The following is a 23,055-nucleotide window of genomic DNA, read 5'->3' as shown; positions in this document are numbered from 1 at the left end:
TCTGAAGAAAGCAGCTGTAGGGAGGAGGACAGAAAAACTCAGCTTGACCTTACCAACCCTATGAAGTCAGCTGCCCTGTGTGCCTTTCTGGTTTAATTAAGACTGGCAAAATATGCTTGTCTCAGCCCAAATCTTGTCTCAAAGCCTTTACTGCCGTGATGAGTGAAATGAAAATGCTCAAGCTATTTTTTTCACCCACAAAAAAAAAAAAAAAAAAAAAAAAAAAAGCTTACTTTAAATGGGTAATAATTTGCAGCTGGTTGAGTTTCCCTGGTAATTAGATTTATCCCTCTTAGAGTTTTTGTACTACTCATATTTTCACAGTTTCAAGTCTGATAGCCTAAGTATTTAGAGTAGCTTCTCATGTCCAAACTACTCACATTAGTCTATTTATAAACCTTTAGGTTTACAAACTAATTCATAGATATAAATCACATTTAAAGTGTGAATGTCAGCCTTCATCCTTTCTTTTCTCATTTTCCACTTCATGGTAAGGTTAAAACGCTCAAAACATCCCCATATTCTCCTCATGTATTTTTACAAGGAGTAAATTAACTTCAGATTCAAGAAAAAAAGATGCAGTAGATGCCTTTTACACAAGAGGGCAGATCTGCTTCTCCTTTCATACTCTGTAGTCCCCTATTCCACCTTGCTCACCAATAATTTCTGCATTCAGCCAGGTGTCTGGGTCTAGATGTCACAGAGAAAGCATTGTATTAAAGAAGGGTTTGGGTCTGAACTGACACTACCATCTAGGGATGGTCTAAAGGCTTTTTATACTGCTAAAGCAATGCCCATAAGAGTATAAGCACACATTTATAAATTCTCTGTTATATAATTATCACTGTGATTACAGAAACTAACCTTTGGGTTTGCAAGTGTGTCCCACCCTCCTCCCCAAGGAAAAAAAAAAAAAAAAAAAAAAAAAAAAAAAAAAAAAAAAGACTTGCAAGCCTACAAAGAGGCAGGTTCACATTTAGGCTTTTCATCCTATCCCTCACCTCCCTCCCTCCCCTTTCTCCAGCACAGTTTCGAAGTCCCAGACCACAGGTACCAGTTTCCTACTCTCTCTGCTAGCTGAGTATGAAGATTTCATTTTGAAGCATTTTGACAGGAAAGAAATGGCCCCAGCCTGGAGCCAGGCTGGGGCCCCTGCTGGGGGCCATTTCAGTGTCTAGGGAATCAAGTCAGTGTCTGTGACACACTCCTCAGGCTGTCAGCAACACAATACAAGTGACAGTCTGCTCCTTCTCCTATAAAGGATTGATATAAGTTACAAAAATCCAGGTCCTGTATGATGATACTGTCATACAGCTGCATTTGCTATGTCATATACACTAATAATAACAATAATAATAATAATAAAGAAATTGCAAATTTTGAAGAGCACCGAAGGGTTACTTTTTAAGAGAAAAAAGGCATTCTATATCAAACCTTTGTCTTGCAGCTCCTGGAATATTTAGAAAAAATATGCACAGTGTTTGCCTTCTGAATGCCCTCAGGCAAAGGCTGGAGTCAGAGAATGGGAAAAATAGGACTTTTTGTGAGAAGAGAAGAGATCAGATAAGCTCATCAGAAACAAACAAACAAAAACACAGAAAAAGAAAAGTGACCACAGCTTATCTGTATATCTTTCCCTTGTACTTTATGGAGTCCTTTGACTCTGTCATACCCCATATATTTCATGTACAGGAGCAGACTATTGCTGTCAGCACTGTCACTTGGCAACTGTACAGCTAAAGCCACCTGTTGGACACCATGTCAACACAAGAGCCAAATGCCACCAGCTTTAAAAGAAAAAAAGAAAAAAAGAAAAAAAAAAAAAGAAAAAAAAAAAAAGGAAAGAAAAAGTAATACGAGTAAAGCCACTCATGTCAGACGCGATTAGAGATTTACTGGGACGTTGCTGGAAGAGACTCTGGAACTTTCCAAAATGCTGGGCTGCTGCCTGTCAAATGCGTTTGCTTTTCCATTTTAACAATCAATGGAAGATGCGTATGTGGAAAGACTGATGAACTATTTGTCACGTCAATCATAATTAGAGAAGTGCTAATCATGTTAAGGAGTTGTTATCATACATTAAATTAAATGAATGACACATGTTCTTGTACAGTGCACTCACCAAATGACAAACCCATCTAAGGTACTCTCTCTTGCTCTCTACATCATGCATGTTTGGCCTACGAAGATATAGTAATTGATGTTTTTAATTAGATTATGGCAGTGCATAATGTAAACAGTATTCCTGTTATCTGCTAGACATCTTTTTCCTTTTGCGGAGACTTCTATATAGTCAAGACATTAACAGATCTACCTTCTAAATATATTCCACAATGCTGTTGAAAAATTGCTCTAAGGACTTGAACAATATCATAGAATCACAGGATCATTAAGGTTGGAAGAGACCTCCAAGATCATGAGGTCCAACCACCCTCCTACCACCAATGTCACCCACTAACCCATGTCCCCAAGCACCACATCCAACCTCTCTTTGAACAGCCCCAGGGACAGTGACTCCACCTGGACAACCCGTCCCAGTGCCTGACTGCTCTTTCTGAGAAGAAATGTCTCCTCATTTCCAACCTGAACCTCCCCTGGTGCAACTAGAGGTCATTCCCTCTAGTCCTATCACTAGTTATTTGTGAGAAGAGGCCGACCCCCAGCTCCCCACCCCTTCCATTCAGGTAGTTATAGAGAGCAATAACGTCTTCCCTGAGCCTTCTCTTCTCCAGACCAAACACCCCCAGTTCCCTCAGCCGCTCCTCACAGGACTTGTGCTCCAGGCTCTTTACCATCTTCATAGCCCTTTTCTGGACATGCTCCAAGGCCTCTATGTCCTTCTTGTAGCGAGGGGCCCAAAGCTAACACAGTACTCAAGGTGCAGCCTCACCAGAGCTGACTACAGGGGGACGATCACCTCCCTGGTCCTGCTGGCTGCACTATTCCTGATACAAGCCAGGATGTCGTTGGCCTTCTTGGCCACCTGGGCACACTGCCGGCTCATGTTCAGGCAAGCATCGACCAATAGTGAATCAACAGGGAGGAAAACAGGAGATTGTGTGAATGTGCTCCCTGAGCAAGCCAGCAATGGAAGACAGTTAATCAGCTGTGTTACAGTGGGATTTGGATTCGCTTAGCTAAGGTCGGTACAGGGAAGAAACATCAAGAGGTACTGAAGTGGCATATCCAAAAGTTCTCGTAGCCATAGCTAAAAAGCAACTCTTCTGCAAGGAAGAGAGATTTGTCTAAACTATGTGCTTGTTAACAGTGAAAGGGGGAGCTTGTGAGAGTGTATACATCTATGTATGCATACATAAAAGTGAATGAAGGGAATGTAAAGACAAGTCATACAAATTAGAAAATATGCTGTGTAGCAAAACAGGAGAAAGTAGAAGTATACTGGCAGGCTGCCAGCAGAGCACGTGGAGTTATTCACCTGACCTTATCAGCTTTCCTCAGCATTTGCTTTTGGGCACTGCTGGTGGCAGGGTGCTGTGCTGGCTGGCTGTGTGTTCAGAAGCAGTACTGCTTGTCTTCCATCAGGCTTACAGACTGCTGGAGGAATTGTAGTTCTACCAAGAGCAAAATACTTACCGTGATACCAGCCAACTGCTAGAGGGAGATGACAAACTATTCAAGAAGGTAATTTAGAGAGCATTTGTATAGGTGTTAGTGAAAACACAGAATAGCCTTTTTCTGATAATAACTGTGTAAAGATCTTGAAGCATCATGCACATCCCAGAAGTTTGGGAACATGCTGATTCTGTGTCAGCAGCAGACTAACTTCGGCTGTTGAGCCTGACTTCAGACAATAGCAAACAGAACATAATCAATCAGTTTATAAAAATCAACAATCGATCTGTTCATTAAAAAGTCTGATTTCCTCTTTCTGACAAGATTACCAATTTACGTGATAAAGAAGCTTAACAGAAGAAGAAATAGGAGGGCACATCCTCTGTCAGGTATGGCATCACAGCCAAGACCTGCTGTGATGCCACAGGCATCAAAGAACCACAGGCATCAAAGAACCACAGCTAGACAAAAAAAAAAAAAAAACAGCCATCCCCATTGGGTGGGCAGTGGTATCCTCAGGAATATCAACTCCCTACGGCAGCTTGAGAGGTGACACCGGACAAGGAGCAGCACAGTCACCCGGGGCAGTGCCAGCAGCCTAGATCCTGGGCATATAATCAGAAGAGCAGTGAATTAAATTTAGCTCTGTTGTCAACATAGATACCAGCAAGTAATTCTGGTGTCCTGATTTTCAGAGGGACTTGAAAGGCTATGGAGCCTGCAGTGAAGAGTTACCAAGATGAACTGAAGGCTGGAAAAACTGCCTTGTACTCAGAGACAGGAATAATCTGTTAGTTCTTAAAAACAGACTGAAGGGAGGCTCAATTTCTGTGCAATTTCTGTGTAATTTCCTGTGTGACAAAATATACATATATATATATGGAAGTTAAATCCAAGTGCATTCAAATCAGAAACAGTGACAGACATTTTCAGCTGTGAGACTTAGTTGCTGGAACAAGCTACAAAAGCAGATGCTGCATTTGCCATCATTAGGTGTCTCTGAGCAAATCTTCTGGGAGAAATTACTGTCTTTTTTTTTCTTTTTCTTTTCCTTTTTCTTTTCCTTTTTTTTTTTCCTTTTTCTTTTCCTTTCCTTTTTTTTTTCCTTTTTCTTTTTCTTTTTCTTTTTCTTTTTCTTTTTCCTTTCCTTCTTTCCCAGAAAAATATTGAACTATGACCTTGGTTGTGAAGCAGATGAGGTTTGAGTTAACACAAGAAGTTGTCTCAACACATCAGGATGGAATAGAGAACTTGCTCCTACCAAGACAGTGCAGGTCACATCCATGTAGTGAAGGCCCATTAAATGCCACTGCAGTGCCCACTGCAGTCTCTGGGACTGATAGTTCATTTGTAAAACTGACTGGGTTTCTTCCCACTGGTGGCTGTGCTACAGTGACTGGAATAAGGGTGCTTATATGCCTGACCTAGCCCCAGTCATGGATGTGGGAGAGGAAGGATGGCTGGAAGAACATGTGCCAGGAATGTGTTTAGATATCCCAGATAGTACTTTGTGGTGTGAAACACACACATCGCCATCCAGGCAAGCACTCTTACCTGTTTATTTTAGTGCTGCTGGAAGCTAAACATATTCCTGCTTTTCCTCAGTTGCCACGTAACATCCCCTTCTGTTGTCACAACCCAGGCCTTGCACTTGACCAAGACATCTTGGCTGTTTAGAGCCACTCTTGGCTGATTTCTCTCTCCTCTGTCAGACACAAAATTTCAAGTGACTCTGCAGGGTCTTTCTGGAAAAGATGAACTTGCTTAAATGGAATAATTTCTGTAAGTATTCTTACATCTAAGTTGTAAATGTTATTTAACCCAGAGTGACTACTTTGTGTTTGTGCAGAGAATTTCATACACACTGGGGAGTGTTTCAGACCTGTTGTCTTTAACTGCTGATGGGATTTGCAGCTATGTTTGTGAATTCCAGCTTTCCCATTTACCTCACTGAGCTCCAAGTTTATACACTGAAAAGAACTGGAATAAAATATTAACACCACACGGCTAAACAGAGAAAGTTTGTACAGTGTCCTGAGCTACATATTTCTCCGCTTTCCATTGGAAAAAGAACAAATAAGGTAAAATGAGGCTGAACGTCTATAGCAATATATTGGTTTAGAAAACATTGTCTTTACTTCTTTAGAAAACAAAATGCCCTGACTCACATATAATTTATGTGGAGCATGCACTTGATTTAGAGAAGGCCTTAAAATGACCTATTAATCCAAAATCAGTTGGAAACTAGAATAGATGTAACTGATCTGTTGTCACAACAGCAGTACACTGAAGTCATAGGAACAGACGGAGAAGATAACACTGCTAAAACGTAGATGTTTTCCCACAGTATCCTCAGGCAGCTACAAACAGTTTTATAGTCATCAAGGAGATATAACTAAGTTAAAAATTATAATTGATGTGCTTTTCTTACCTATTTTATGTAAAACAGAGTATTGCTTACTGTTTGTCATTTAAATAATTTTTACCTTATTATTTTACTGTTTGCTTTTTCTCCCTGGTGTATTTATATTTCCAGCCCACTCATTCATTCTCACATATAAGCACATTGCTTACATGTTAGGATTTACAGCAGAGGATTCAGTTTAAATCAGAAAAAGACTGAACTTTAATTAGACCAGTTCTAAAGCATAAAGCAGGGATAAACTCTTATTAACTAGAAATTTGTCATCCCTGACCAAAGTTAATAAATAAATATTTATTTTATACTAGAGGGGTTTTTTTTTGGTTTGTTTTGTTTTAATTCCCTAAACATCTGTTCATGTTAACCATCGGTTCCAGAAGCATCTGCAGCCATGAGATTGTTGGAGATGCTCAGTCTGCTGGAGTCCTGCAAGCTTCTAGGCTTGGTATGAAACTGAAGGAGGGAAGCTGGGAAAATTCCCCTCAAAGGGACCACGGCATATATGGAACTACATTTTTGCCTCCATTCCTTCCTGGAGTAAATGCACAGCCTGCATATCTCTTTTTGTGGGCACACATGCTGTAGTGGCAGAAAACGTGTGTTGCAGAAAACAAGAGAAGCACTCCTCCCTGTGCAGCTCTTCTCCAGCTGATTAATGAGGGGGGACTTAGGACCAACCAACATCTGTGGAATGATGGCAAGCCACAAATTATTCCTTTGTGCCAACTGGGAAAAGTGAGTCTGTCTCAGTGAGCGGGCAGCCCAGTGCCCTCAACTGCCAGAGACCCTACTGCCAATTGTCATTCAGAGGACATTTGTCCTTAGCCCCAGCTCTCCACTTTCTGCCCACCCCTCCAATGGGGACATTCATCTGTGGTGGTCTGAATGTCCCGTTACCCTTCACGGACCCTCTGCTCTTCTGCTTAGGTCGTTCTGATGGCCCACCCATGCTGAAGCCTTCCAGTGTCTTCTTCATCTGAACACGTATGACTTTCTTACTACAGACTGGGGCTTCTTTCTGAGAAAACCCTTCATGGAAAGGGTAAGGAAGCACACAAACCATCAGCATGATAAGAATGTGCAGCTTGCAGTCATCACCAGGATTTTTAACTGCTGTTTGCAAATGTGAACAGATCCACTTCCCACTGCAAAAATTGCTTGGATACAAAAGGCCTGCTCTTGTCTGGGCTGGTCACATGGAGGCTTCTGTGTTTGTTTGCTGCATTTTTCTTGTTATTCGTAGTTTATTTAGAAGTGACCCTGTTCAAAGTCAAAACAAAGACAGTATGTTCAGTCACTCAGATTACAGTCTGTTCCCCAGGGCAATAACCCAAGACTGCAAAAATTCATACAAAGCCTTCGAAAAAAAAGAAGGAAGAACAGCAGTCTCATTATTTGGCAAGCAAGAGCTATGATTTTGTTGAGACTTGCATAAGAGAAACATTATTAGATCTTGTTTTGTCCTCTCACCAAGAAATCTATGCATAAGTGTAAATTATTCAAGCATTCAGGATTTAGGATACGCCAGAGCAGAAATGCCCATCACTGTACACTCCATTTGTCCTATGGTCCTCAAAACAATCCTCCTGTGGCGGGCTGCCTAGGGATCCTTAAAATGTTGGCCTGCTGATCACATGAAGTGACTCTCTTTTCCATTGAAAGAGGTTTCACGTCAGAGCTGTGAATCACAGAAGAGCAAGCAAAGAAAACTTCAGGGAGCTCTCTCAGTTGAGATGAGAGACATCCGGATGTTTACAGCTCTTGAAAGACTCAGCAAAAAGCTTCAGAAAGGAAGCCATGGGACAGTGGTTACATTAATAAAAATAAAGATTTTTTATTATTATTTTTTTCTGGAGATGTGCTTGCTGGCTTGAAACTGGCTTCTCTGCAAGCACAAGGGGATGATGCTCAAAGTTCACTGTCCAGCAGGGACTCGGGCATCACCTTCTGGTTGTTGAAATGTGTTATAGGACGGGGGGCCTATAGGGGAGATGCGCTTATGGAAATGCTACAGATGCCTAATCCCAAGCAGGCTTCCTCAAACAGGCTCTTTTTCTTCTTCTTTCTTTTTTTTTTTTTTTTGTTGTTGTTGTTTGTTTGTTTCTTATGATTTGTAGTCAGAAGTATAGAGTTGCAGATCAATATGGTATTTCCTGATAAATTGCCATTCTCTCTGCTACTCTTACAGCACAGCACATCTTAACTTAGCTAACTGTGACCTTTTAAAATTTTTCTTAATTTCTCACTTAGACGTACCGTACATTTCTTATTTTAGATCAATGTGACAGTGATTTTTGGAAACTGGCAGACTACCGTGGGGAAGAAGGATTCTTGCTCTTATTTCTACTTACATGTTTTCAGCCAGTTTTGGAGACAGGTTACCAAGATGACTGGATTTTGGTCATATGTTGTTATAGTTTCCTCCTCCCAAAAAGGAAATTATTTTCTGAATAACAGCATACATAGACAGATCATGTTTATGAGTCATTTTGTAACACTGTTCTCCAAATCTGCAGTTTGTAGTACAAAAGGTTTATTCCTTATACACCTTCCCCAGCTAGATAACCTGAGGTAAGAAATAACATTGTGGCTGGATCAAACTATTTATTTGACACCGGCTAATGAGCAGCCATGATATGGCAGAAATTTTTATGACCTCCACTTAGCTTAATATGCAATCACCTACCATTTCTTAATGAAACTGCTGACTACAAATCAGTCCTATGGACCATTTGAATATTTTAAATGCATTGTTCACTAGTGAGTTTTCTTATGGACTGTGTGTTGACCTTTGTGTGCCTTCTCTCTAATTTGTTAGTGAAGGTGTAAAAATGAGCTGCAGAAATATCTAAGCAGAAATCCCTAACCCTGCCATTTAACCCTCATCGGAAGTCCTAAAGCATTGTGATATAACGAGCTGAGGAGTTGCAGATGAGTGTTATGCAGGTAGAACATTATAACTTTGTAGAAGAAGCAGGCAGAAGGACAAGATAAATCATAGAACTATAAGAAATAAAAGGGCTTTGTTACCATGCTTTGCAACCTGAAAGAAAACCCACTAAATACAGAAAGCGAATCATATGACCCAGTAGTTCAGTAAAACCATCATTACATAGGATGTTTTTTGTTGTTGTTTGTTTGTTTGTTTGTTTTTGTTTTTGTTTTTCCCCACTGTGCTAATTTAAATCACTTCTGCAGATGAAGAGGAAAATCTACATATGCTACTTTATGAATTTAAAGGCCAAGAGCGGTATTCTCATTCACTTGCATGACACAGCAAAACTCTGCACAATGACCAGAGTTATACCCTGAATCACAGTCTATGTGACCTTTTCGTTTATTTAATTGTAATAGGTACCAAAAGCAGAGAAAGGCTTTACACTGTTATCTTAAAGGGCAATGAGCAAGGGTCAAACCCTCCAGTTTCTGAAGTCACACAGGCTGTGAACTAGTGTCTTCTGTACCATTTAAGTTTATCCTGAAAATTCAGAGCTGAGCTTTGGGGTAGGCAGGTCTTTTGCTCTGACCAGGTAAGAGATTTGGGGTCTGTTGATCTCTTATGAGCATTTGACCAACACTGCCCACTCTGGTGCCTGATCCATCTGCATGTGGCCCAGGACCTATTGACTCTTCATTGCATAAGGACCAGAGACAACCATTTCAGATTAATTATCTCCTTCTTTTCTTTCTCTCTATCTTTCTGTCTGTTAATGCTTGAACGAGAGATAGGATTCCTGTCTGAACTTGACTTAACATTTGCCAGTGAAGACCATTAATCCCAGAGACAAGGCAGTCTCCCATCTCATTTTCTCTTCTGCTTGAAGACTCCCCTCCTGCTCCTCCTCAACTCTCTCTCAAACCCTGTCAGAAAGATAACAGTTTCTTCTCGGGGGCAGCAGAGACTGTCTGGGATAGTCAGCCCCAGACACCCCAGCTCTATCTGGCAGGTCAGTCACTGTGCAGGTATGAACTTGGCAGATACGATATGATCTACCTGCCCTCCTTTTTCTCCTCCTAAGGTCAGCGTGCTTGTTTTGCTTGCAGCACCCAAGTGACAAAACTAGCAAGGCTGTGGAGTTAAAGCAGAAAATGACTGAACAATTGAGGACTGAGAAAATCCAGGGATGAGATGGAGAACCAGGCAAGAAAAGCTAGAGCTAGCAGCCAGCAAGGAACTGGCAATAAAAGCCCATAGCTGTCCTTGGGTTTGTATAAACTTTCTACTTTTATATCCATGAAAGTGAGTCACAGCTCCCGCAGAACTGGATTTCAGGATGACGAGGCAGAACCTGGCAGACGGCCGTCCCATGCTGTTCCTGCTCTTGCTCAGCACTATTTCTCTCCTCCCACATGGCATTTCCTTTAAAACACTGGAGGTGGTTCTAGGGAAGATTTTGAAATGCTAACATGAAGGCAAAAAATAAGAACTTATCTTTCAAATACTTTTCCTAATTAATTTGATATGAGAAACCTGATAGGTAAGGTTTTCAGGTTCTTGGGCTCTGCAGAATTCTGAAATACTTTTAAGGGATAAAAAACCTGTTTGCTACATTGCTGTAAATGTCTTTTTGTATGGCCATACTGTGTGTGTATCAGCCAACAACCACTAAGAGCCCTTGATAATTTTCATATACGTTGTTAGAGGGATAGTGATCTCATATATACGTGGGTTTTTTTGTTGTTGTTGTTGCTTTTTTGTTTGTTTGTTTGTTTTCCTACAGGAGTCAAGAAAATAAGCTAGTTAGAGAAATAAAACCATGGAAACATACAGGGTTGAAGTTGCCTCCTCATTAGACATCAGGGAATCCACACCAAATGCTCCAATCAAAAGAGAGATGGCAGTTTGAACTTCTACATTTTTGATAACACCAAGACTAACACAAAATTGTAAAAAGAAAAAGGAAAAAAGGAAAAAGGAAACAAAATACTTTCCCATCTCGTATTTATATAAAGCAGGAGGACCTTTTTCTTGGTTTTAACTGCTAAAAAGTCTCTGCTTCTTACTGTATCTGGTGTATATGTTGCATATGTATTGGCATCATTGCAGATTTATTATCTGATAGATAAGACACTTCAACACATCCTTGTTTTAATTCATCTGTATTTTAAATTCTCATCCTGGTCTGAAAGGTACTAAGAGATTTGTCAAACAAATGTAAGGATTTGCTATTTGTCAGTTTAAAATCTGTTACCTCAGCTTCAGAAAAGAAATGTTCTGGTTTCTTTGAGTTTCTGGTCTCTGTCAGAGTTCCTAGGCACTATGGCAATACAGATAAATAATATCTGCAGAGAGAGCCAAATGGCACAGATGCAAAAATAGTTTGTACCAGCTGAGCAGAAAAACTGTGCTTCTTGTGCTTCCCTTGTTTCGCAAGGAAATTTTAATTTTCTTGATAGAAAGAGAAAGAGAGTAGAAAACTCTAGGTCATGCTAAAAATAATTAAAAAAAAAAAAAAAAAGAACAAATGTGTTTTAGAAATGCCTCTGAAGTGCCTGCTGAGAGCTGTTTACCCTCTGTCTTACCTCCCCATCATTTCCACACACCAGGATCCTATAACAGGCCGTGCTATTTTCGTGTTTTCATGCTGAGGAGCCGGGTTCCCTGGGATACAGAGCTGCAGGTGACGAACCAACCTGAGAGAGAAGAACAGCCCCTAGTCTTGCTGAACCATAGCTCTCATAAGGTCCTACAGTCAAAGTTTCAATTAATTTCAGTTGTTTTCCTAACAAACCAAACATCAATTTTAGGAAGCAAACATTTCATTGAAAAAAATAAAAAATAAAAAAATAAAAAAAATAAAGAAACAATTTAAAAATATATATATATTTTTCTTTTTCAACAGAGAATGCTTTTGAAGGAAAATCTGGGTCAGGTCCTACTCAGGAATTAGAGCATAATAGTCCTATGGGGATGGTTTGTTATTTCCAGTATCTGGGCAAAGGAAATAAGGCTCTACACAGCCACAAAATGGCAAAAGTGAACAAAATGTATCACTGCAAGAGTGCTTACTTCTCCCAGTTCTTAGCTGTTGTAGAGGACAACTGTATGATGTCTTCACCAGAAACTCAGGTGTTTAAGAGAAGGCCAGGACTAGTTGCATGGTGTTGCCCATTAACCATATTGTCCAATGGTTAAATAAAACTTCATCTTTTACTCCAGGCCTGAAGACACAGGACTGAACAAGAATATCAGCTTTCATTTTTCAAAGTGACACCTTGAAGTCTTGTGATAGATAAAGAAAGTTGTTAAGGTAACATCCTTCCCTTCCCACACATATCCAACCCTTCCTTACACCACAAGCCAAAGTATCAGGAGGCCATTAACACAATCCAGAGACACATTTTTAATCTCTAGTTTGTTGAAAACTGTCTCATTGTTTGTCTTTTTCTTAACACTTGGCATTGGCAATAACTAATGCTGCCAATGTTTTCCTTGCCAGGAAAGATATTTCTTTCTTCTCCAGAGCTCCAGCAAGGCTTGGAGAAAACTCCTGCTATGGGGCTGCCTCCCAACCCTCACCTATGGGGAGGGCAGTGAGGAGGTGGAAGGAAAAAGAGGCATTTCCAAGCAGGAAGGAAAGAAAATGAGCAGTTTGGGTCAAGATCAACTGGGAAAGAGTCAAGGAGCTCCAAATATCTTTCTTCTTTCTTCTCCATTCTTGCAGAAATTCAGCTTAGAAGTTGCTGATAACCTCTCTCCTCCCCTCCTCAGACACAGCACTGCCTAAGAATAGCCCCAAGAAACACTGCTGGCAGAAAGCTGGTGGCAGGCCTCAGAGTAACCTGATTGACCTGCAGCCTGCTCTAGGCAGATCTGCAAAATGAAGGCTACCAGGACCAGGCCCCATGACCTTTCTTAGCAGGCTATATCATGCCTAAGGGTTAAGACACCCAATTGCACTGGGGAACCCTGACCACACAGTGATCGGGGTCAAGCTGAGCTCCATATGGGGCAGACCTCCACCTGCTTCATTTTATTCTATTTTATTTTGCCCTCCCATTGAGGTGGGGTGACCGGGAGAGGCATTTTTGGCTGGCCATTTACAGCCGGATGATTGCCAGCTCCTTTTCGCCGCCTGTGCACCACAGAAGTGCCAGATCAGGCTTGAGGATCTGGCCTATTATTTTTTGATTGTTGTCCCAAGGATAGGAGAGCACCCTCTTCACTTGTCAGCAGCTAATAGGTCACAGGCTGGCCAGTTTACCAAACACGAAAACAATTTGCCAACAGCAGGGTCTTACACCCTAAAAGGAGAGGACACGCTTTAGCTGGCAACCCCCTCGCCACCCCGAACAAAGGAGAGATATAAAGGTATCAGGGCTTGCTTTTAAGTTGTTCTGAGTGCTAACTTGTTACTGATTTCAGTCTGTCTGTCTTTCAAATCTTGCTTGTCTACTGCTAACAACTGCTCAGTGAGCTAATACTTGTTAAGAGCTGCCATCAGTCACCCACATGGCCCGTTCTGGAAAGCACACATGAAGTTTTTGATAGCCCGATCCGTATCCCCCCAAATCTGTGGATTTCCTCCAGTGACAAAAGGGTGAGGGTTAAAGACAAATTATTCTGCTGCCTATTGTCAAGCTTCAGTAATCTTAATCAAAGATGCTGAAAGGTCCTAGATTTATTTCATTTAAAAGGATGGTAGTGCCACAGAGACAAAAATTCCCATTTATCCCTAATGGTATCTTACTATAATCTAATTACATTTTTTTCCTTCCCTTGTACAGGGAATTCAGAAGGAAATGCCTGCAGAAGACGAATTGTGTCTGGAAGTTGTAGAAAGGTTTGGAGGTGTGGACAAAAGATTTAGGATGGCCAGTGGGGAGCTGCGCCCCTTCCACCTCTCACGGCCAGCACTGCCCAGCTTTGGTCTCTGCAGCCTGTCTCTTGGACTCCCTCATGCTTGGCAACACTCATCCTCTAAGGAGATGTTTTAAATGGGAAGGGAACTTTCAGGGCACCACAATGTTGCCCACAGCTGTGATTCATGCTGGGAACAGTACCCTCCCTTGGCCCTTGCCTTTAGCCTCTTAGCACATCTCGCAGCAGGGGTTGGGCTTGGCTGCCTGAAGTTCACAGAGTTATAAGAGGAACAATTTTTATTCTTATTAAGGCAATGAGCTGAGTGTGGCCATCCAACCTGGCCTTGAACACCTCCAGGGATGGGGCAGCCACAGCTTCTCTGGGCAGCCTGTTTGTCCTCTCTGCCTGCCCCATATGGCTGACTCAGAGGCCCCATATGGGTGTCTCAGAGACCCCATGCCAACAGACTTTAGACTTAGAACTTTCTTGTGTATTTTATAAAGTGAGACAAATCCCACTTATTCTATAGTAAAACATGGTGTGGGCAAAATAGATTACAGCCATTTTTGAGAACATTTTTTTTTAAGATCAATGATGGACCAAAACTGTTTACAAACCTCTATTTACACTCCTTTTCCATTCACCCACTTGCTTTCTATTCTTGTGCATATCTCTCAGGTTCCCCTCTTAGTGACTGCCAGAAGGAAGCTGCCCACACACTGCCCACAGCCACGGCTGCCTCCCCAGCACACCACATTTAGCCCCCGGGTGGGATTTCCTGGAGGTGAGGAGAGAGCACGCGTCGGCGGGGGCGAGCATACGCTTTGTAGCATCGTGGCAATGCTGCAAAGCAGTCGCTGCAGCGTTGATCATATCGAGGCAGCGATACCAGGAGACACCTCGCAGCAGGGCAGACGCACTGCTTGAGTCTCTTCACCCTCGGGAAGGCGGTGGGTGTAACACTTTGCATCTCTCTCGCTCACACGTGAAGGACGAGCAGCCTAACAAGGTCACGTTTGTTCAAGGCACGCACATTTCCATCTGCTCGGGCTGGTGGCAAACAAAGTGCCTGGCACAATGCGAGGCACTCTAAAAAGGAAATGTTTAGGAGGGAGAGGCTAGGCAAAGCTGGGGGGGTGAGTGGTGTCTATACACCCTACTTTGAGACAGACAGAAACACTTTAAATCAAAACCTCATTTATTTACCAAGAAAAAATGTAAAGGCTCCTTTTGATTTTCAAATTCCTTTCCACTGTATTGCTTTCGAGAGCACTATTAATAAACTGTCAGAGTAGAAATGTAAGCCTTAACATCAATGTGCCCCCGACTCTGACATTTCACTCTTTTACTTTTAAAACCGAATTTAGGCTGCAAAACAGTATGTGTTAAATACTTTTTGCGTTGATTTTTGCATGTGTGTGTGTGTGTTAAATACTTATGAGATGAAAGTTCTAGTTCCATGATTCATATCCTGAACTCAAGGATATTCAGAGCACCAAGGGTTCAAAACCTATTAAATATGATTCCTTGAATCTACCATAATATCATACCAAGATGAAGATACTTCTACCATGATGAAGATGTCCATTAGATCATTGGTAAATATTTTCTTAACTTAAAAATTATTTGGGCTAAACATATTAACAGACTTTTAGACATAGAGAAGACATAGAGGATTGCAAAGGAACAGAGAAGAATAGTGTGTATAAATAATACAATTATCTTTTAATATTTTCTTCTTTTCAGACTTCCAGGAACACTGAGGAATTAGTACGGAAAGAAAATAATAGAGAACAAGGAATGCACAGACAGAACTTAAACAAATTGTTAGTTTTCTTTTGAGGCATCATTAGGATATGTTTTGTGATGATATTTGGTTAAAGATAGACCGTACTGCATCCTCTTCCAGTTGAAGTAAGGTTTAAGGAAATTGCATTGTTCTCTGTTGTCTCCTGAGAAGTACAGCTCTTCTTTGAATACACAATGTCAGTTTGAATCAACAGTGATTTCCTTTCCATATAATGCTTTCTGTGAGTTTTGTAGATTTGCAAGTTCCAGGAATGCATCTATCAAAAAGACATGCTAAGCTCAACTAATTTCTGCAGAGACTGAAGATGTTCAGACAGCCGGAGATATTCCTGCTTCTGGGGCCAGGATCCCTCTTCTTGCCTGCCTTTGACACTGGTATGAGTTGAAGAAGAGCAGCAAGGCCCCAAAAGACATGCTGAACCCTTGGCCAGAAGAGTAATGGTCCATGGTGCCAGAAGAGAGTGGTGCAAGCAGATGTGCTGAACGGTGATATGTGGGTGCCCGTGTGTGCCCCTTTGGGTCCATGCAGCCTGGGGATTGCTAGGAGCCATCCTCCATGCTGCAGGAGGACTGAGGACCTGTGATCTGGGGGAAGCCCCATGGCAGCCGAAAATGTGCATTCGGTTCAGAGCCCAGGATACTGGCCAGCATGAACTCAAATAATGTGTGGTATCGTCCTACCAAGGGTTTTCCTGAAAATCCTTCTCAGAGCAGACCTGGACTCTGTAAGCCCAGATGAGGCTTACAGAGAGCATGAGTTGCCACCATTGGTGTGGGCTGACAGAAAGCAGGTTGCTAAAAGTTAGACATGGCATAAAATTTCAGTCATGCCTGAAGCAAGATGACATTTTCTAAAATTAGGAGCAAATACAGTTTGGCACGTATAGCCCAAGAAATTAAGAGCTACCTAATTCATTTTCTGCATATGCTAGCATATGGATATACAGCAAGAACAAACTTGTAATGTCTCAGGATGGCTCCTAAATCCAATGTTTATCTCTTCATTAGCTTAATTAATAATGACAGACCCATGCCAGTGGATAACCACCAAGTGCCTTAATCAACGTTGAAGCCTTACACAGCTCATGGTGTGGTTGGCTCACTTGGAGAGGACTATCAGCAGCAATTCATCACCTCTGAAGAGGGGCTGATAAGCAGCAGGGAGTGTTCTCAGAAACTCAGCTCCTGAGGAGGGACAGCAGAGTTTGGCTCTGCAGTCACAGCCTGAAGGTTAGCAGCAATGGTCAGAAAAGGATTTCAGGGGCCAAAGTCCCCAGCTCTCCTGCCAGGGGAGCTGCCTTAAGATATGGGAGAATAGCACAGCATTCCAGGATGAACTCGGTGAAGAGGAACCACTTGCCTATTATTTTGTACCAAACTGTGGCTGCTCTGGAAGGATTTTCAGTGTTATGGACTTATCTCTTTTGTTTCACATTTCACAGCCAGAGATACAGACTTCTGCTTGTCTGGAAGGCTTTGAAAGACCCAACCACAAGAACAAGTAATGTTCAGCTGCTCAGAAACCATAATGGCAACGAAAAGAATAGATGTCTCCTGAGGTGGTGTTCTTCCCTAGACTGAACTTCTATGAAGGGGAAAAGGGATAATGATTTCCCAACATTAGAGGTCCTGAAAGGCATACTGTGGTCTGCATGAAGCACTTTCACCACTTAATAGTAGCCCTCTACATTTGCTGATGTATGAAAACATGAGATATTGAAGGTGCAAGTAAGGAGCATTAACATCCTCTAACTGACTAACAGGGAGATGTTTTAAGAGAGGGTTCATCTTTATTAACAAGTCTCACAATTACTTTTCAGCATAAAAAAGTCTTTATTCCAGGAGCTTTTCCCCAGTACATGAGACTATGCTGATACAACCTGTGCTAACTGGATTCTTTTTAAAAGCAATAGTAGCATTTATTTTTAGACAAATGTTTTTAATTACTGTAGCACTCCAGGGCCAGCCAGATCAATGTCTCAGCTGTGCTAGGTGCTGTACAAAAACAAACACTCATGGTCCCACTGCACAATTAAATGGCAGCCTGCTCTGCATTTAAGCTGGGGATAACGATCCCTCTGTAGTAATCCTGTGGTTTGCATGCATTTAAAAAATGTCTCATTTTGTGCCTCGGTTAAAATCACAAGGGAAAGACTTTAAAGGAGAAACTCCTGCATTCTTCTCCAAGGTGTGTGATCTCCTTCCACGCACATCTCTCGACTCTCTCCAGAACAAATCAATCTCCATCTGAACGCCTTTATACAGACTGATTTGTTTAGTCAAATGAGGACTCTCCCAGGCTGTGGTGAAAATAGTACCACCAATAATGCACACATTATTCCTAATACTTTTTTCCCTTTAATCATGAGACTGAATTCTACCTGGTATTTGAGTCTTTCAGGGAGCTCACATGCCCTCTTACTGAGAGGAAAAAAAAAAAAGTGAAATAAAGATCATGTTACAGCCCAAATGTGCAGGAGGCTTCTGTTGAGTTCTCCTGCTTATTTTAGTTATTTGGACACCTTCCCACACCAGATAATGCTGATCTGAGGTGTAAGTTGTGGGCTCTGTGTGGTGCTAGAGATAGGTGCTAGACAAGAAACACTTTTTGGGGAAAAGCCCACTAATATGAGTCATGCACAAAATTCTCTGCCCACTTCTGTTAAGCTGCAATACTGTTTTTATTTCCTCTGATCTCTTAGGAGTGGATGGTTGCAAACACAGAGGCTTATCCTGTAAACTTATGGCCGTGGCAGATTTCCATGGTGCAGGCACCTTTTTGTGTGACCACAAGCTTTCAGTGGCCACTTCAGCTGAAGGATCCTCTGCCTACCTCCCACCTGCAGGAGTGATTTTCAATATCACATCCCGACTTCTCTTGTGCTGATGCAATTCCTTGTGGGGGCCACACATTGAAACAATTGGGGGAAAAGGTTGAGTTTTATTCTTTTTATTTTCTAAGAGTATTTTGTTTTGGCGTGGTTCACGTCCCCCACTGCAGACTGACACGGAGATGTACCAGCCCAGCCAACCCAGCTGTGCTCTTTTTTAATGGCAGTTTAACTCATCTTTTTTTTTCTTTAATTGTTAATAGAAAAGAGATTGATGTCACAGGCACATTGTCACTGGGAGTGCTCAGGGATGCATTTCTGGATGCAAGGACACAGGGCAAATGGGACAGCTAGAGAGTATGAGAGATTCCTTTAGACATAGTAGGGTACGGCTGCCACCTTAAGAGTCAGTATCTATTGGCCCCAAATAAGACAGATGAAGCCTGACAGGTTAGTTCAGGGCCACAGGTTGCTTGCTGCAAACCTTTCCATTTGTCCCATGGAGGTGAAATTGCTCTATCATAATTTACAACTGCTGTGTGTGACCTGCTATACGTCTCGGGTCCCCTCACACTCTTGCTCCCAGTCACATGCTTGTAGCTATAATTTCAGTTTTAAAGTGCTGAAGAGCTGTAACAGGCATTTCTGTGACATATACATGTGTCTGAAAGCCTGGGCCCCAAAGTTGTTTATTTATAGGCTACTTGACATGCCCAGCTCCTATTTCTGAAGCAGGCACTTACCCCTTGCATTCATGACCATTGTGACCCATGCTCATCTCACGCTGCTTAGGTTTTCTCTCTCATGCCATCCCCGAGTAGAAGATATAAGGCACAGCCAAAATGAGCTTCTGCAGCAGGGACAAACCATGAGCAGAGGGGGACCTGTCATAAGGGACGAAGATTTACAAGGGTAGGGACTCAGCCATCAACAGTAGGTGGCTGACCCTAACACCCAGAGATGAGCCCTGGGAAATAAGGTGTCTCTGCAACAGCTCTCCACAGGGCATGGCAAATGTGTAGATCTAGGAGATGTATGCAAGGTAGCCCCTGAGCAGGGACTTTGGTGGTTTTTTTTTGGATCACTTTTTGTACTGATTCCAAAATTCCCATCTGGGCTTACCCCAGTCATTTCCACAGTGTAGTGCAGGGCATGGAAACAAAGCCTGCTAGCAACACTCAGTAAGGAGGGCACTCCAAATGATACAGGCCAGATGCTTTTGGTATGGATGCTATATTTCCAGATCAAAAGGGTCTGAAAAACAACCCCAAAATGACTCCACCCCCACCACCCACCCACCCACCCTCCCTCAGGTATTCCAGTTTTCTTAATGAACTAATTTGAAATAAAGAAGGAAAAAAAAAATTAAAAAAAAAAAGAGAGAGAGAATATGGAAAGACAAAACAAGAAAGCCCACAAAATTCTCAAAATACAGGCTGCCTCATAGCTGAAATTCCCTAAGCAAACTAATGTTTCACTAGAAAATAAACAAGTGGTGGACATGGGTCTTTCTTCAAGAATGTAGGTGAAAATCCTGCTGCCTAGCAGGCAGGACAGCGCAATCATCAGTGCCGTGCTGCTGGCCCACAGCCCTGGGGAGCCAGCTAATCCAGGGCTAACAGCTGGTTGAAAGCGTAATCCTCTTTTTCTGACCATCCAACTAATGTAAAAATGCATTTTAAAGTCACCTAAGCATATAGGTGGAAGTGGTTTCAGTTATTTTAGGATAAAACACTCTTCAGTAAAGTGTCAAGAATCCCAAGCAAAAGGATGAAAACAAACAAACAAACAAACAAAAAAGAACAAAACAACAGCAAAGGCCCAAGGTTTGTTAAATCTCCTTCAAAGACAATGCAGACCTACAGGTGAGGAGAGGAGACAGTGTTGCTCTGACTTAGGAGGAGGCAGGATTGTGCCAAAACCTCAGCAGTTCCCTCCATTTCCATCTTTCAGACCCCCTCCCCTGAAAACTTATATCTGAGAATCCTCATCAGATAACCCAGCTAGAGTGAGCATTTGACTTGTCCGAGGAAGCAGCTTCCAAATTACCAAACTGAGTTCCTTGGAATAGAGTACTAAACACAAGATCACAATCTGGTTCAGGAAAATATTTAAATCTGCTAATGTCCATTGTATCTGAGATACACCAAGAGTGCATACAGTTATTGGAGCTGAGCACAGGTTTTGGTGTCTTCCTCAGGCTGTGGGGTCACAAGCTCAAAACTAAGGCTTGGAGCTGATCCCAGAAGCAGAGTGGGGTGGGCATGGACCCAGGTACCAAGAATTTTCCTCTCACCTCCCTCACCCATCCAGGCCAGCTCCTGGCACCTCCTGCCCACCTTGGTGGAAGAAGAAACAGGTTTAATCTTGGACAGAGGTTGTAGAATATAGACCCATGAGATCAATGGCTTCCATGGTAAAGTTTGTATCCCCAGTGCAGCCTGCTCATCTGCTAGCTACATTGCTGGTTTAGCAAAACCCCATTGTATGTGGCTGCGTAACATGAAGCTTAGCTCCAGCTCATGGGAGATGATCTGAAGAAGAGTGAGGCACCAGTGGAAGTTGGGGGACAGGACGACAGACCTGCTCTCCATCCAGACCTGCCCTCAAGATCTACCTTCCCCAGTGGTGGGGTCTCCTCCTGCCCCAGAGATTGGGCTGAGCCCTCCCCCAGGTGGAAAGCCACTGAGGGAAACCATGGGGAGCCCCAGGGTCCCTGGCTAGAACTGGGTGAGCGGTTCCTTGGGGAACAAGGTCACCACCATCTGCAGAGACAGCAGGGACACACTGCAGGAGGAGGATGAGGAAGGTGTCCTTGGTCTGGTGACGTTGTAGCAGTGTTTTCTTCTTAAATCCCTATTAATTTTGCCTTAAAGGCTCAGCCCAGGCAAGCGTGTGATATACAAGTGCTCCTCAGTGGCAGCTCAGGTAAACTATGTGCTTTATAACCTCTACATTTAGCACCTTATTTTAAGAGACTGTTAAAATATAAATCACATGTTTTAATACAAGAAAGTGAATTTCCAGGCATTAGAAAATGGGCTTGATTACTGTTCTACCTCAGTACTTCAAATTAAGAGTGGGTTATTAAAGGCAACATGGACAGTCCCAAGTAATGCAGTTTAAGCTGGATGCTTTGAACTATTTATACATAAAGGACCTTATTGTCCTTTGTACAAAGGCCCTAAAGTGATAGGAAATAATATTTAAATCCAATTTAAGACCTAAACATTTTCATTAAAGTAATTTTTATAACATGCTTAATCCAATCTAATCTTGCAAAGATGGTTTACTGCATTTAGTAAAAATTATTTACATGATAACAGGCAAGGTGAATATATTTTGCCAGTTACTGAAATATAGTTAATGACGCCAGTTCAAGCACTCATCTGTAAGAGCTGCTTTCCATTCCAGTGAACTTTCTGCTATGGAGAGGAAAGAAATGATTCATCTACATGGCTGAGCATCAGGTTTCTTTGAGCATGAAAGAAGGCTTGTAAATGTTCGATGTTTATGATTGTGTTTCTGACATGCAAATAACCTGACATCCACTAGCACTCTTTAAGCAGCTCCGCTTTAAAACCTTATTCTGCAGCCGTGTCCATCCAGACCAGTGCATGCACAGATTCACTTCACCTCAGGGGGCTGTCTAACCTCCTTGGTGCTGTACAGCTAGACATTTGAGTGAGAAGATCATGACGGTCAAATAAGAGTCTGCTGCTTAACATGGCTGGACTGCAAGAAGTTTTAAGGATAGGGACAGAGAAGCAAACCTGTGATGATAAATTGCCCCCATTTGAGGGCAGGAGGGGTATTTTGTGTGTGAAGCGCACTAACTGATAAAATGAAACAAATGAAACAGGTATCTGTGGATCATGGACGGACTCTCCTGCCCTCCTGCCTGCCTGAATGTAGTTCTGAAGACAATCTTCACCAGCTCAGAAGAATGGCAGGGGCAGATTTTGGAGTGGAAGTTAGCTTGGAGCAAATCATTTTCTGAACAGCTAATAACTTTTTTTTTTTTTTTTTTTTTTGGTCTTGTTTCATTTTAGTAGTGTTCAGTGTTTAAACAAGTGAGGATGTTTAAACAAGTGAGTTTTAAACAAGTGAGGATGTCCTCATACTTGCGGGTAAGTTGGACTGTGCTCTAGACTCCACAGATGCCTGAGGTGGCTCACTGAGATGCAGATATTTAAGCTGTGGTGTCTACATGCACTCAGCTGGTACCTTCCATTTTGTATATTTGTTCATTTGACTTCACATCAAAGGAAATAAAAGGACTGCATTACACAAGCAAATGTACACGATGTGAAAAATCCATGTTTGTTTATCACAGCTCAGGAATAACCGCGAGCTAAAGCCAGGGACTACACCTGTATTTGAAATGCTTCAGGTCTACACTGCTTGACGCTCATTCCACAGAGAGGAGCATGAAAAGGGCTCCCCACAGCCCTTCATGTAGCTTTCCACATGTGGCAGCCCTGATTCTGGACCTGGCTTATGAAGTCACCTTGCTCTCAAAGGCAGGAAGGCAGGCAGGCAGGCAGGCAGGCAGGCAGGCAGGCAGGCAGGAAGGAAGGAAGGAAGGAAGGAAGGAAGGAAGGAAGGAAGGAAGG

At 42.2% G+C, this 23,055-nt stretch overlaps 2 long non-coding RNA genes across 2 annotated transcripts in view; both read right to left on the bottom strand.

Moving 5' to 3' along the window:
- Window positions 1–303: 303 nt before the first annotated feature.
- On the bottom strand, window positions 304–5,270 carry LOC118161446. The gene is made up of 3 exons (XR_004748031.1): window positions 5,128–5,270; window positions 1,673–1,787; window positions 304–690 (listed from the first exon to the last, which is right to left on the bottom strand). It is a non-coding gene; the product is annotated as an uncharacterized LOC118161446 (long non-coding RNA).
- Window positions 5,271–9,837: 4,567 nt separating this feature from the next.
- The window catches only part of LOC118161448, a 14,927-nt gene continuing 1,709 nt past the window's right edge, over window positions 9,838–23,055 (bottom strand). Inside the window, exons 2-3 of the long non-coding RNA XR_004748032.1 lie at window positions 10,245–10,377; window positions 9,838–10,064 (exon numbers count right to left, since the gene is read on the bottom strand). This is a non-coding gene — a long non-coding RNA (uncharacterized LOC118161448). The remainder of the gene's footprint in view (window positions 10,065–10,244; window positions 10,378–23,055) is intronic.

The sequence above is a fragment of the Oxyura jamaicensis genome, chromosome 1 (genome assembly GCF_011077185.1).
Source record: "Oxyura jamaicensis isolate SHBP4307 breed ruddy duck chromosome 1, BPBGC_Ojam_1.0, whole genome shotgun sequence".
Taxonomy (NCBI): Eukaryota; Metazoa; Chordata; class Aves; order Anseriformes; family Anatidae; genus Oxyura; species Oxyura jamaicensis.
The sequence above is the reverse complement of the archived record's forward strand: the minus strand, read 5'-3'. Positions and strand labels throughout refer to the sequence as shown.